This window comes from Azolla caroliniana, unplaced genomic scaffold (genome assembly GCF_043228905.1).
Source record: "Azolla caroliniana isolate FFs.n. ecotype wild unplaced genomic scaffold, voAzoCaro1.0.p SCAF_4, whole genome shotgun sequence".
NCBI classification, from domain to species: Eukaryota; Viridiplantae; Streptophyta; class Polypodiopsida; order Salviniales; family Salviniaceae; genus Azolla; species Azolla caroliniana.
The window spans coordinates 9,779,421-9,795,029 of NW_028230439.1; positions in this window are offsets into that span (position 1 = coordinate 9,779,421).

The window sequence follows — 15,609 nt, forward strand, 5'->3', positions numbered from 1 at the left end:
TTGATTGGCCATCTTCCTTTTTTGTAGAAGTCGGTTGACATGAGTTGATCTCTGAGCCGTGGTCGATCAAGGCTACCACAGTCTCTTTCTTCTCCCCGATCTTCACCGGCATCTCCATTGTCGTTGGTGCCCAATGAGGTCGAGTATAGTGGTTGTCCACCATATCTTCATCGACTTCGTCTCTTGCCATCGTTATGACATTCGTTTTTGCTTTTTGTGGCTTCTCTTCTTCCTCGTCTGATTGTTGTCTTTTTCTCTTTACAAAGTCCACAATAGTGTCATGGAACTCCTTCGTAATGCCGAGTAATTCCCTCAAGGACAAAGTCACGTGGCTATCAAGAACTCGTTCTTCGAGAATTTTCTTTAGGTCCGTCGTCTGCTCTATGTCCGACTTTAGCTTATACGTAGGTATAGTCCTTGTCCTCTGAGCGGGGTCTTCGACACAACCTTCACGGGCCGAACCGTTTCTTCAACTTTTATGCTCAGCTCCCCTTTCCGGCTTGATTCTCGTTCCTCCATTTGTAAAGGTCAACTCGTCTCCACATCGTCCTTCTTTTTCGCATTCCTCGTTTCATGTCTTTTTGATGGGCCTTGCTCTTCTATTCTTTTTCTCTTTTCTTTGACAAACACCTCGTGGTAGTCGCACATCACTTCCGGGAGTATGGTGTTGTCGTCCACCAGATCTGACCATCCAGTTATACTTTGTACACTTCGATCCGCAAGCTCTACTTCGCTCAAAGTGACTTTTCCCTTCTTCTCATATTCGAGAACGGAAGTCCAAAACTTTGCTCCCGCTCTAGCAACTTCAGTCTTGTCTTTCCCGACTCTTATTCCAGCCGACGCAGCATAGTGCATTGCATCCACATGAGTTTCATCGGCATCCTCCATAGATTTCTTCATTCCTCCTCTTCTGAAATTCACCCGTAGGGGTCTTCTAGTCTCGCTCGAGCAGATCATGTTGTCATCTATGTACACGATATTTTGTCAGATCGCCTCTCGAAGGCTCGCGCAATCCCTTCTCATGTGGTCCATGCTATCACACCACACGCATCTAAAGGGTTCTTTCCCTTTAGGGCCCCGACAATTCATGTTGGCTAGCGTAACCATCTCAAACTTCTTCGCCGGTTCTTCGATGATGTTGTCATCAATCTTCTTTTCGTCCGGGCTACTTTGTTTGGGTAGCTCAGCTACTTTCGGTTGTCTAGTTTTCTCCGCAACAGTCGATCCCGCCAAGTCGGTGTCATCAACCCACTCACGACGCTTGTCGAGCCTATTGCATGCTCGCTTTACCGCAACCTAGTCCGCCACAAGCCCATTTGCTTGGGTATCCTCTTCGAGAAGAGTCCCCAATTCTCGTCTATCCTGCATGTCCACAACTTTCAAGAAGTACAAAGTCTTGTCTTCTTCAAGCAACACTTGGTCCGTGTTGGGGAGACGACGAAACATCTGGTCGAATTCGTCATACACCCTCGAGGCACTCATCTTCTTATTCTTCTTCTCTATCCACTTCATCAGGGCATGTCGAGTCATCCTCGTTGAGTCTTCAATTGCGAGCTCCGCTAGTATCGTTTTCTCGAACTCGGACCATGTTGTCTTACCTTCTTGAAGTTCAATGACACGTCTTTGGACGTTGTTGGCGACACCTCTCTTGAAGCTTGCGATTTGACGTGCTTCGGACACGTCCCTCTGATTCATCTCCCTTCTATATGTATAAAGGAACTTCGTAACGTTCCTTCCATCAAATTGACCCTCGTGCTCTACAACACGGTCGACGGCCTTCTCCATGTTCGCATCGTTGTCTCGAGATCTCATCATTTGTTTGACGATTACCATCATCCTTTCAAGCTTTCGCGCTTCGTTTCTTGGGGACGCCATCTCCAAGTATTAATCTCGGCTTGATCCTTCCTACCGTCTCTTTCACGTCAGGTTCACCACTTAATTATGTCGTGAAGATTCGTCACTACGCGCGGATCGTGAGGCAGAACCGACGGGGTTCTGGACCGGAAGGATTCGACGTTGGCACAAGCTTTAGCGAGAAAGGAATTAAGATAGATTGAAAGAGAGAGAGATTGAGAAAAGATAGAACGCTTGATTTTAGATTGAGAGAGAGATTAAGAACTCTTGACTTTAGATTTCAGAAACAAGTTACACGATCAATTCGATAACGAATTTTCTTCTTCTTAATTTCATAACTAAAAGAGCCTAACCCTTCTTCTTTTTCATCCCCCTCTTTTATAGATGCTCTCATGCATATGATGCATGTGAGGGTACAAGACATGCATAAAATGCATGTTTTCCATTTGGCGCTCATGTATTACATGTGGTGCATAATAACCATATCACTCATTTTAGCTCTCATGTATAAGAATTTACATGTAAAAAAGTACAATTATAGAAATAAAAATTCAACTAAATGTTATGGCTTAGTGGTAAGCCTACTAACTCTTAACTAGGAGGTGCAAGGTTTGAATCCACACTTGCACTCCTTGTGTATATATATATATGTATACATATATATATATATTTATTTATATATCTATCCGGTCGTCGGATGCCGGATGACGCCGGTTCGCCAGATGCCGGTTGCTGCCGATTATCGTCAATTGCCAGATGTCGTCGGTTACCGTCGGTTACCGGCATCCAGTTCTGTTACCATTCGTCCGGTTTTGGTTGGGCAAAACCTTTGCAAGTAGCTAGGCCACACCCATTCATCCAATAGCTTAGTTCAAGTCACCTTGAACTCTCTATGCTCGACACATAGACACAAAGATAATAGCTTTTGCTCTACCTTATATATGGTGAGATCCTTATTTCCTGTCTATGTGGGATATCTCACAGTTTTATTTTTCTCTTCTTCCTTCTCATACTTCACTCCCACATAACTTGTCACTTAGATGTCCGTTTCTTATGTAGTAAAGTGCATCTCTTCAAGATCTTCGTCTTTTGTACTAAGATATTAAACTTACTTAGAATTAGTATATTCACTATTATTGTTTTATATGATTGACACTTGATTTCGTATGTCTTATGTAATTTTCACACCATTGCCGAAAATCTTCACGACATCCACCACCACCAAACCGCACGTCCTCCGGTACGTGCCAAGAAGAGAGAAAGTGAGATTTGGGCTACGGTGATCAAGGTGATTTCGTACGTCTTATGTAATTTTCACACCATTGCTGAAAATCTTCACGACAACGCATCTCGGGTGCTTGATCGAGGAGGAAGGCCAAGTTATTGCGCAAGGGCGTAGAGATGGGAGGATGTTTATCCTCGACACCAATGACGTTGCCACCACAATGTTTGCGAAAGGACAAAAAGTTGAGTCGGATATCGACTTGTGGCAGAAGCGGATAGGCCACGTCAACTTTCAAAGGCTTGAGGACTTGCAATCGAAACAAGTTGTGTTCGGATTGCCCAAATTCAGTGGCCTGAAGTCCCAAATTTGTGAAGCCTACGAGCTAGGGAAGCAAAACCAACTTCTTTTCCCCAACTAGCGTAACCGGAGCTGGAACAAGCCTGACTTGATAGAATCGGATGTATGGGGTCCGACACAAAACGTTAGTCTTGGCGGGAGTCGATATTTTGTCTCCTTCATCGACAACTACACGTGGCACACGTGGATCTATCTCATTCAAAAGAAGAGTGAAGTCTTTCACATTTTCCGGAACCTCAAAAGCTTCGTAGGAAGGGAAATAGGGAGAAAGATTCAGTGCCTGTGGTCGAATAGCGGAAAAGAGTACTTTTCCGGCCAATTCAACAATTATCTGCAATAAATGGGAATTCGACGCGAATTCAGTTGCAGGTATACCCCAGAGCAAACCGGCGTAGCCGAAAGGAAAAATCGGTTGGTTGTGGAAGCGGTGTGGGCAATGCTGGAAGAAAAGAGCTTGCCCAAGTTCTATTGGGCCGAAGCGGTACGAACCGCGGTCTACATCCAGAATCGGATCGGAGACAAAGTGTCGGCGCATGAGCTGTATTTCGAAAGGAGGCTAAATCTATGACACTTGAGATTTTTCGGTAGCATTGCGTATGTGCATGTGCCGAAGGAGAATTGGAGGAAGTTGGACGCAAAAGCCGAGAAGTGTATCGTGGTCGGCTACTCGGACGAATAGAAGGGTTATAAGTGTTATAATCCCCGAAACAAACAAGCTCGCGTGAGCCGCAATGTTGTTTTTGATGAGTTTGTGTCCTGGTACTTGCCTCCGACTCCGGACCTCAACTCCAACTCCGGATCTCCGGACCCGAGTTCTGACGATGAGGTCAACGAGGCTAAAATGCCTTCGGATGACCGCGAAATCAAGACCCTTGATGAGAGTCCAATTTCATTTCAGCTAAGTGGACTGAACGAGTGACTGGGTTGGCTTGACCAGTCCGAAGAAGAGACTGCGACTGGTGGAGACTCGACCGTGCATTCCCCTCGTAGGAAGCCGAGGAGACGGTTTACCCGCAAGGAAAAAGGGAAGAAGAAAATGCCAGAGTACGACACGGATAAGGGCGAGTCGGATAGATGCGAATCCGACTCTGAGAAGAGCGATGACGGGCCTTCGAGAGCAAAGTCCGTGTTAGCCAAAAAAGCCTCAACATCGGCTAATGAGCAGTTACGACAATCTACCCACCAGAAGAACCCTGTTGTGTGGTTCGGATACAACGAGTACATGGCGCATCACTATGCATACATGACACTTGTAGCGGATGTGCGTGAGCTGGAGAGCTACGTAGAAGCAGAGAAGGACGCAAATTGGTGTGCCACAATGAAGGAAGAGATGTGCGCATTAGCGAAGAATGAGACTTGGGACCTGGTTGACGCACCGAAGGGTGTAAAGCCGATCGGATGCAGATGGGTGTATAAAGTGAAATACAACACCGACGGCTCTGTCAATTGCTACAAGGCCCGGTTAGTAGCGAAAGGCTACTCGTAGAAGTACGGCATGGATTATGATGAGACCTTCACGCCAGTCACGAAGATGACTACCATGCGAGTCCTGCTAGCCGTAACAACGGCGAAAGGGTGGCACTTACATCAAATGGATGTAAAGAACGCGTTCCTACAAGGTGATCTCAAGGAACAGGTGTACATGGTACAACCCCCTGGATTTCTATCCGAACAAAACACTTCGGTAGTTTGCCGACTGAGGAATTCCATCTACGGACTTAAGCAAGCACCGCGAGCCTAGAACGCGAAGAGTACGCAACAGTTGCATAAGATGGGTTGCGTCGTCGAAGTTGGCCTCTTCACTATTTGTTCGACAAGGTCAACAAGGACCAGTTAGCCTTCTTTTGTATGTTTATGATTTGGTCATTGTCGGTGCCGACCTGAACGAAATCCGCCGCGTGAAGTGTCAACTTGCGGCATCTTTCGAAATGAAGGATCTTGGAGACCTTCATTACTTCCTCGGCATCGAAGTGATCCGTACCCCCGAAGGCATATTAATTAGCCAACGCCACTATGTGCTGAATATGCTCTTCAAGTTGTAAGCACATCTCGCCCCTTTAGACAGAAACATAAAACTTCGCCGATATTGGGGAAAGGTGTGCCACCCGACACGGTTCCGAAAAATTGTTGGAAGCCTCATATATTTGACGATTACTCGGCCGGACCTCAGCTACCCGGTCGAACTGATCAGTCAATTCATGTCGCAGCTTACAACCGAACATTTTTAGTGTGCACAAAGGATATTGCGATATGCCAGCGGCACGAAAGACATGGCGTTCCTATATCGGGCAGGAGTAGCCGAACAGTTAGTCGGCTACACGGATGTCGATTGGGTCAGAAACGCTCATGATCGTAGATCCACATCCGGATACGCATACTTTCTAGGCAGTGCGGCGATTGTGTGGAGCAGTAAGAAGCAGCCGATAGTAGCACTGTCGAGCATGGAGGCCGAGTATCGAGGGGCGACTGTCGCTACGTGCGAAGTCATTTGGCTAAAACGGCTATTACGGGATCTGTATGTAGACGTGTCTAATCCGACGACGATCTATTGCGACAACCTTAGCAATATCCACCTTGCGAAGAACATCGTATTCCATGCCCGGACCAAGAACATTGAGGTGCATTACCATTTTGTCCGCGAGCAGGTCCTTTTAGGTGAAGTCGACTTGGTGTATGTTTCGACTGATCGGCAGATTTCCGACATCTTCACCAAGCCTCTTGGTCTCGACAAGTTGCGGCATTTCTCGGGTGAGCTGGGTTTGCGTCACCTCGACACGCCATACTTGATGGGGAGAAAGGAAGAACAGGAACAGGCACAAGAGCGTGGAAGGAGTAGAGGTGGTCATTGCGGCGGAAGTGACCATGACGCGGAATCGGATAAAAAATTCGATTTCGGCCTAGCTGAAGAAGCCAAAGAAAAGAGCAAGGGCCATAACCGGAGGGAAGAGCCGAGGATAGCCAAATCAAGGGGAGATATAGCCAAGAAGGGCGTAAAGTCCAAGACCAAGACGTGGTCTGATGGAGTCGAAGGCCTAAAAACAAGAGACGAATTGGAGATAACCAATTCGGATGAGAGCAGAATTGAATCGGAAGTGTTTGATTCAATCGGAATGTTCCATTCGGATACGCCGAATCAACTGAAGGCCGTGCAAAAAAAGGGCAGCGAAGGGCGCACCGATACCGTGATAACAAGGGAGCTGAGAAGGGTCGGATGAGCAGACAAGCCGACCGGCAGGGTCAAAGTGTGCGGAATCGAATGGGTCGAGGAGCGTGAGCGAGGCGTGAAGCTAGAAGAAACCGGAGCGGTGATCCGGAAGTACCAAAAGCGCCTCATGTTGAGCTTGAGGGGGAGTGTTGAGATTTAAGCTCAACATTGGCCGGATTGGCTGCGCAAGCCGAGAACCAAATCAGTTGGGACTGATCGGTTAGGCCGGACCGGTGCGTAAACCGGTGCGCAAAAAAGAAGTCGTAGCGGTGCGTAAACCGCGAGGCCGTTGGAAATATATTCCACGTAGGAATATATTTTGGGAGATAGTGTAGAGCTCATTTATGAGCATTGACGTACGTGTCAGTTATTCTATCAGTCTGTATGGACTTGTATAAAAGTGCTCACTGAGCACATTCTATGTATATACTGAGTATTATTTTTTGAATAGAGTAGTGTGTATTCTCTCTCTCTCAGTCTTTCTCTCCCGCATACTGTGTTTGTCCAAGCTCTCCTTTAAACCTGTGTTTTCCTACATTCTGCCTTCTATTGCTTCCGCACGTTGTTTTTCTACAAAGGCATTACAAAACATGTTACAACCTATTCGGTTCAAGTTGTGGCGGAAGGGAGAAATGATGGGAGTTACATGGATTTCATGGGACCATTGGGATACTCCTAAAAGGTTAGGTGGTGCAACAATATTGGATTTGGAAAGGCATTTGATGGCTTGTAGATTTGTATTATTACAAGATATATGTCAACAAGATCAAGCATAAATATCTATGATGCAATATTTTATTGAGCATGAAGGATTGGTGCATGGGAAAACAAAGATTCAAGCGTCATGGTGGTCACTACGTAATGGCAGTATTCCTCTAAAGATTCGTCATTCTGTATGTGGTCAACATTTGGTACAATCGTGGCAAGATGATTGAGAATATTGTAATTCATTACAAAATGAATTGCTTGTTTCTTCTCTAGCGTTGTTTTGCCATGGGAAAGAGAAGTTGAGATCTCAATTCAATCATTTAGTTCGATTGGGGATTGTACATTTGGAAGATGTGGTTGATAATGAATCTCAAAGGTTGTTAGATTTTGAAGATGCCAAGAGATGGTTATGTATTCACCCAAATTATGGATTTATTAGGGAGAAATTACAAGAGATACCATTGTTGCAAGGATCTTTGCCATTGAAAACAAAATTTGCACCTTGGGTCGATTGGCGGTTACAAGATGGTGCACACTTGTTACAGGTCACTAGAAATATATTGTATCATCATGCCATGGCATTATTATCTTGGCTATCTCCTGAAGCAACGAAGTTGTGGAATGTATATAAGTCAGAGGCAAGGTGGTGGAAAATATTACGTGGTTGGCATTCCCATCTACCATTTCGTGCAACAGTATTCATATGGAGAGTCATGATTGGTGGGCTCCCATTAGGTTCAGCCTTAAAGAGACGAGGACTAGGGTCTAGCACTTGTTTCTTTTGCATTGTTCCATTGGAGGATAGTACACATAGGTTCATTAAATGTCCTATAACGTGTACCATTTGGAAGTTCTTATCCGCCATTTGGCAAGTTTTAGCCCGTTGTTGTTTGAGACCTCAACGATGGGTTTTTTCTCAATATGCTCAAAATGGATCAAATGATGAGATTGAGATATTGTTCTAATTTTTACGTTATTGGGGTCTACAACACAATTGGAATATGCATAATGCTTTCATGTTTGATAATAGACACAGGGTGGAAGCCTATATAAAGAAGTTGAAAGGTATATTATCATGTGGATTTTTTGGATGTTAGTGCATGGGGGGATCATTTCCTCAAATGCTTATTCAAGTTTTTTAATAGCATTACACAACGTTCCTCTCCCTACATAGGCATATGATAGGTAGAGGAGACTAAGAAATGTTGTAACTAAGTGGATTTTACATAAACTTAATATAATTATGTGCTTTTACCCAAAAAGAAGAAGAGAAACAAACAAACAAAGCTATATTAACGTCTTCGAAGGCCAAAATTGGCCCATGAGACAGTTGGTTTACAACAAAATGGGTATTTATCCAATTATCAAAACTAAAATAAAATAAAGTGAAAATAGAACTTAAGCTAAAAGAGTTCTAGTTACAAAACGTGGTATACGCTGTCGTGACGTGGCTCGTCCAAAAGCGTAGCATTGTGTAGACAAAAGATATCGTGAAGGTGAGGAAGGAATCACTAGGATTATGGACGGAAGGGATGAAAGAGTAGAGGTAGAGTAAATAGAGATCAACAAGATATGACAAGATAGGATATAGAATGATATTTGACAGAATAAAAGAAATTTATAATTATTTCGTGAAAGAGTTACAAAATGGTTACGAGCGTCGTTGAACCTTCGATCTTTGTTTCATAAGGTAATCGCTCTTCTCTTTCTTGATAGTAAGCCACATCAATCTTCACTTCAATATTTCGATGAAGATAAGAATCAAGATAAGAATCTAACCGCCGCCCTTTCGTTGTGAGTTGAGCACCACAAAAATCAAGCTAGCTCTTCTCTTGTCATTTCTTCTTCTGTTGCTCTTTCTATCTTATGATATCTCTTATGTAATATAACTCTATTTGATTCTCTTGATATATCATCCAATATAGTTCTTCGAGTTCAATTCCTTCGATATCCCTTGTGGCCCTACTCCCTTCTCCTTTTATAGGGAAGAGATGGTTGTACATGTGGGCCATGTGGCGCACATGCAGAGAGAACTTTGCATGTGTGCTATATGGTGCACATGTAGTACATTCCATGGTTTAAACCATACAATACTACTTCAAATAAAACAACACATATATTTTATATGCATTACAAGTAAATGCTAAATGGTAAGGTTTAAATGTCATATTAAGGTTGGGGTTGTTGGTTCAAGTCCTCTTTTGCCCATGCAATATGCTATATGGTGTGCATGTAGTATATTACATGGTTTAGACTATAAAATAGTACTTCAAATAAAACAATGCATATAATGTAAATTATCAGTATATGCTAAATGGTAAGGTTTGAGTGTCATAAGGTGGGGTTATTGGCTCAATTCTTCTCTCGTCCATGTAACATAACATATACATTATTTTATTTGCCTCTACATATAATGTTTAATATTATCATAGTGTGTTCTTAATATTATCTTTATGTATAAAATATTATCAATATTTATTTTATTTTAGTTACGTATTTATCTTATTGTAGACTTTTAATGTGAAGCTTTTGTACTTCACGACATCCACCCCCTCTAGACCTGCACATCCTCTGGCATGTGCCACTATCTTTCATCTTCATCTTGATCTATTGGAGGTTCACGCTCGAACCTTTTCTTAAATACTTTTATCCTTTTTCCAGCTACCACGTTTAGGATTGGTGTCTCATCCAATTCACTAAGCTTAGAAGTAAAGTTATCATATACTTTTCTTACTAACTTTCAACGAACTTGCAGACGGTCTTATGTTGATTATCTAAACTGCTATCATACACAAGCACCCAATCCCCTTGTTCTATCTTTTTATGTCTAATTCTATGAGTTTTATCAAAACGAATTTTATTCTTCAGTCGGGCCTCCTTCAATCATTGGGCTGCAAATTCTATATCTCCAGATCGACACTCTAATTGTTGAATTTGCAAAGCAAACAATTCTTCTTTACTCACCTCTTCTCTCCATGGAATAGATATCCCTAATATAATTGATTCTTCTACCGGCATGATGGGTTTTGGCCAAGTATCAATTCAACTGGCATAAATCCTATTACTGAACTATGCGTTGTTCGATCGGGCAATAGTGCGTAAGGTAGCATGCATGGCCAATCTCTTATTTTAGTTTTGTAGCTTTTCACAATTGCCTTAACTATTGGGATATGTCCTCTTTCAATCTTTCCATTGGCTTCTAGATTATACCTAGTTGTAATTGATAACTTGACCCCTGTCCAATTGAAGAATTCTTGAGCTTCATGAGAATCAAATTCTCCTCTATCTGCAATTATTTTACCAACTGTAAAAACAAATAGCGCGTGGAAGCAATAAAAAAACAGAAAACAGAGAACAGGTTTAATGGAGAGCTTAACAGTATGCGGGAGAGACAGAGAGAGAACAAGAATCTCTATTCAAAAATTATATCAACACTCTGTACATCGTATGTGTTTAGCGAACACTTTTATACAGGTCCATACGGACTGACAGAAGTATAGTGTACTTCAATGCTCACTCGAGCGTCTGACACTAACTACGAGAGTAATAACTCCCTAGTAGTCTTGCTGCTACTAGGCTTCCGGTTACTGATGGATCCGGCTAACCGACTCCCTAGCTCACCGGCTCTTTTGCTCACCGAGTGCTCACCGATCCGTCTCGCTCACCAGCTCATGCTTATCTAGCCGATCCGGCTCCAATTGAGCTTGCCGCTCAACACTCCCCCTCAAGCTCAACTTGGGGTCCGGTCGTAGTGTCAACGTCTGTGGCAACTGGTCCTTCTGCCCGGCTCCTTCTGGCATCACTCCGCCTTGCTCGCGATCCTCGTCCGGTCCGGTTCTGTTTGCCGCGAACCCTCTTGTTCTACGCACCTCGACCTCCTTGGACGTACTTGTCTGCTCAACAGGCCCAATTGAGCTCCCTCGCTGCTATGATTTCGGCGCGTGCCGGTTCGCCGATTCCTTCATGTTGGCGTCGACTTTCGCTGCCTTCTTGTCCTCTTGGCCTTGAATTGATCTGCTTCTTCCGAATTTGTCTGTTGAACCGAATCAATTGTCTCCGATTCGTTCCAGCTCTTGTCTGAATCAGTTGCTCCCGATTCGTCTTCTGGTTCCAGGCCCTTCACCATATCGGACCATGTCCGGGTCTTGGCCTTCTTCTTCCGGTCGGCTCTGTCCTTCTTGATGTTGTACGTTTTAGGGTTAGGGTCAAGGATGATAATCATGATAAAGATGATTGATGATGAAGATAGACATTGTGTAATGGTGGAGATGACGGGCATGATGATGAGAGATCGTATAGAGAAGCATAGAGAAGCATTGCGGGGTGGGGGGTGGTGCCTAGAATGGCTCCACCCCCCTCCCAAGGGGATTCAACGTTGAGGGGGAGAGAGAGAGAGAAAGAGGGATGACAAGAGAGAGATTAGGAGAGAAAATGGTTCCTTCTTCATTCATTCCCCATAAGGGGTTAAATAGTACAAGAGGGGGTAGTTACAAAGGGGTGTAAGCTCCATAGAGCATTCATACTGGACACTCACTCACACCTCATCGTATCCCTCCACATGCACACACGTGTGCATGTGTTCACATACATATCAACTCACAATTACATTTATGTTCCCTACACATATACAACATCATCATGATAATATTCGACCCTCGCTCATCACACTTGACTCTCCGTACAACTCGTACGGGGTAACACATATGGCACGCCCGTGGGAAAGTGCGTTGCACGTCGATCCCACATGCCTTGATGATGATATCTCTTCGACCGGAACTTCCATCGGTCCTTTCAACGATCGACTCCCTCGATCGGAGCGCTTGACTCGATCATCTCCATCGGTCAGCGACTTTTCCGCGACACGAACATTCTCATTCTGTCGTCTTACAAACTTTGGTATCCTCTTTCGGGTCCTTAAAAATGTTGTGTGCATGTATGTTATTCTTTGTTGATTTTGTGAGTTGTCATGGTCGATCACGTCCATTTCTTTAGGTGGATGAGATTTCAAAATTTCATAGGTGCCCTTTGATTTTTAAAATTTTCTTATATACCCTCATCTTTCTTCTTTCCTTCTCTTCTTTCCCTCTTCTTTTCCATTTCTGTTACTACTTCTTTCTTTCTTTCTCGCCTGCTTTCTTCTTCCTCATTCTTTCTTCCCGTTCTTCCTTATTCTTCCGTGTATGCCTTTCTCTCTCTTCTTTCTGTCTCTTCTTTCTGTTTCTCAGACTGCATCATCTTCTTCTTTCTCTTCTTCATTCACCACGGCTATGTCCCTTGTCCGTGGCTGTCACGCTCTGCTTTTGTGTGTCGTTGTGTGTTTGTACGGCCTTCTCTGTTCATCTCCGTCTCGGTCTCTGTTTTTTTTTTTTCTGTTTCCGTCTCTGGGTCCATCGCCGTTGCCATCGGTGTCCTCCGATGCTCGGACTTGGCTGTCCAGCCGCCGCTTTCCGTTCCTGTTCTGCCATCGTTTGGCGTCATTGCCGTCTCTGTCGGCCCTGTCCGGCCATTCTATGGTCTGCCATCTCTGTCCAGATGTCTCTATTCTTTACGACCATCGGTTGTCTGGCCGCCAACACCTCTTGTGCTTCTTCTTTTCCTTCCCTTCCTTCTTCTCTTCTTCATCTTCTTCTTCTCTTTCATCATTGTCGATTGTATGTTCGTTTGTTGGCCGCCACTGTTCGGCTGCAATCGGGGCACTGCTCCAACTATCGTTGTTCGGCCGCTTCGTCCCTGTCTCCCTCACTATTGTGGTCGGTCGTCCCTTCGTCTTTCCGGTCGTTTTTGTCGTTTGTCCGGTTGTCCGGTCCGTTCTGGTCATTGCTTTGTCACTGTGCCGACCGTTACCACTCTGGTTGTCTCTCCATCTCTGCAACCGTCCCGTCATCTTCCGTCTTCATCACCGTTCTCCGTTCGGTCGTTGGCTTTCCGGTCGTTTCTATCGCCATTCGTCCTTCACTCGAGTTGTTCGGTCTTGTCCGGCGCCTTTCCATCCAGCCCTGTTTCCGTTTCTGTTGTCGTCTCTGCCGGTTCGTCATAGTCCAACCTCGTCCGTCGCTTGCCCGCTCTGCACACAATCTGGCCGCTGCTCTTCGGCCACTCTTTGACTGTTGTGTAGGGTTTCGGGTTGCCATTCGCCGCCGCTGTCCGGCCTCTGCCGTATAGCGTCGTCGTCGTTCGGCCATTTGTCCCGCTGTTCGACCTAGGGTTTGCTCATGGCTTTTGGGGTCTCTGGCCCTTTCCGTCTCTGTCCGGCTGTATCTCCGACAGAAACCGTTTTCATCTCTCGTTGTCTTCGTCTGGCGCCCTGAGCCTTTTGTCCGTCAATGTTGTTGTCGAGTCACCCTCGTTGGTCCTGCTGTCTTTGCATGTGTGTGTTTGTTGTGATGTCCCTTTTTCTGGTTGTCGATGTTTGGTCCACGTCTGCATCTTCTTCTCTGTCTTCGATGCCCCTTCGGTGATAACCAACTTTGGTTCTTGTTCCGATTCCGGTTCCACTCTCTTTGCGTTGTTTCTTCTGGAACCATAGCCCATGCATTCGCAGCACATCCTGCCGGCCTCCGCTCCACACTGCGTCTTCCACCGCAGTCTTCAGGTGGGCTTCTCTTACCGGTCGTGCTGGCACCGGTTCCCTCTGCGTCGCTGTTTTTCCAGCCGTGCATCTTGCACCACGCATTCGAACACGCACATTGTCACTAACCGCATTCGGAAACACGTACATGGACACCAATCGCAACCTTGCACAAACATCGTTTCCATTCATGAATTCTTTCATCGCATTGTCATTTCCTGCACTCACACAAATATGTCGCTATGGCCTTCGCTATGGCCTTCATCACCGCGTATCATTCTTTGACTCCGTTTCCAAAGGGGGGTCGCCGTAGTGGTCGCCAAAAGGTGTTGTACGTTTTAGGGTTAGGGTCAAGGATGATAATCATGATAAAGATGATTGATGATGAAGATAGACATTGTGTAATGGTGGAGATGACGGGCATGATGATGAGAGATCGTATAGAGAAGCATAGAGAAGCATTGCGGGGTGGGGGGTGGTGCCTAGAATGGCTCCACCCCCCTCCCAAGGGGATTCAACGTTGAGGGGGAGAGAGAGAGAGAAAGAGGGATGACAAGAGAGAGATTAGGAGAGAAAATGGTTCCTTCTTCATTCATTCCCCATAAGGGGTTAAATAGTACAAGAGGGGGTAGTTACAAAGGGGTGTAAGCTCCATAGAGCATTCATACTGGACACTCACTCACACCTCATCGTATCCCTCCACATGCACACACGTGTGCATGTGTTCACATACATATCAACTCACAATTACATTTATGTTCCCTACACATATACAACATCATCATGATAATATTCGACCCTCGCTCATCACACTTGACTCTCCGTACAACTCGTACGGGGTAACACATATGGCACGCCCGTGGGAAAGTGCGTTGCACGTCGATCCCACATGCCTTGATGATGATATCTCTTCGACCGGAACTTCCATCGGTCCTTTCAACGATCGACTCCCTCGATCGGAGCGCTTCAAAAGGTGTTGTACGTTTTAGGGTTAGGGTCAAGGATGATAATCATGATAAAGATGATTGATGATGAAGATAGACATTGTGTAATGGTGGAGATGACGGGCATGATGATGAGAGATCGTATAGAGAAGCATAGAGAAGCATTGCGGGGTGGGGGGTGGTGCCTAGAATGGCTCCACCCCCCTCCCAAGGGGATTCAACGTTGAGGGGGAGAGAGAGAGAGAAAGAGGGATGACAAGAGAGAGATTAGGAGAGAAAATGGTTCCTTCTTCATTCATTCCCCATAAGGGGTTAAATAGTACAAGAGGGGGTAGTTACAAAGGGGTGTAAGCTCCATAGAGCATTCATACTGGACACTCACTCACACCTCATCGTATCCCTCCACATGCACACACGTGTGCATGTGTTCACATACATATCAACTCACAATTACATTTATGTTCCCTACACATATACAACATCATCATGATAATATTCGACCCTCGCTCATCACACTTGACTCTCCGTACAACTCGTACGGGGTAACACTTGACTCTGCCGCTGCTACCGCTTGTTCCGACTTGTTCGGATGTGTCGACTTCCTTTGTCAACTCGGCTCCTTTCTTCTTCTTGACTCTCCCTTTGTCCGTTCTTCCCTCACCGGCGCAATCGGCAATCTCTTTGCCTTTGCTCGTTCCGGTGTCTTTCCCGAGATGCTGAACACCAAGCATTTCGGTGAAGTGTTGCA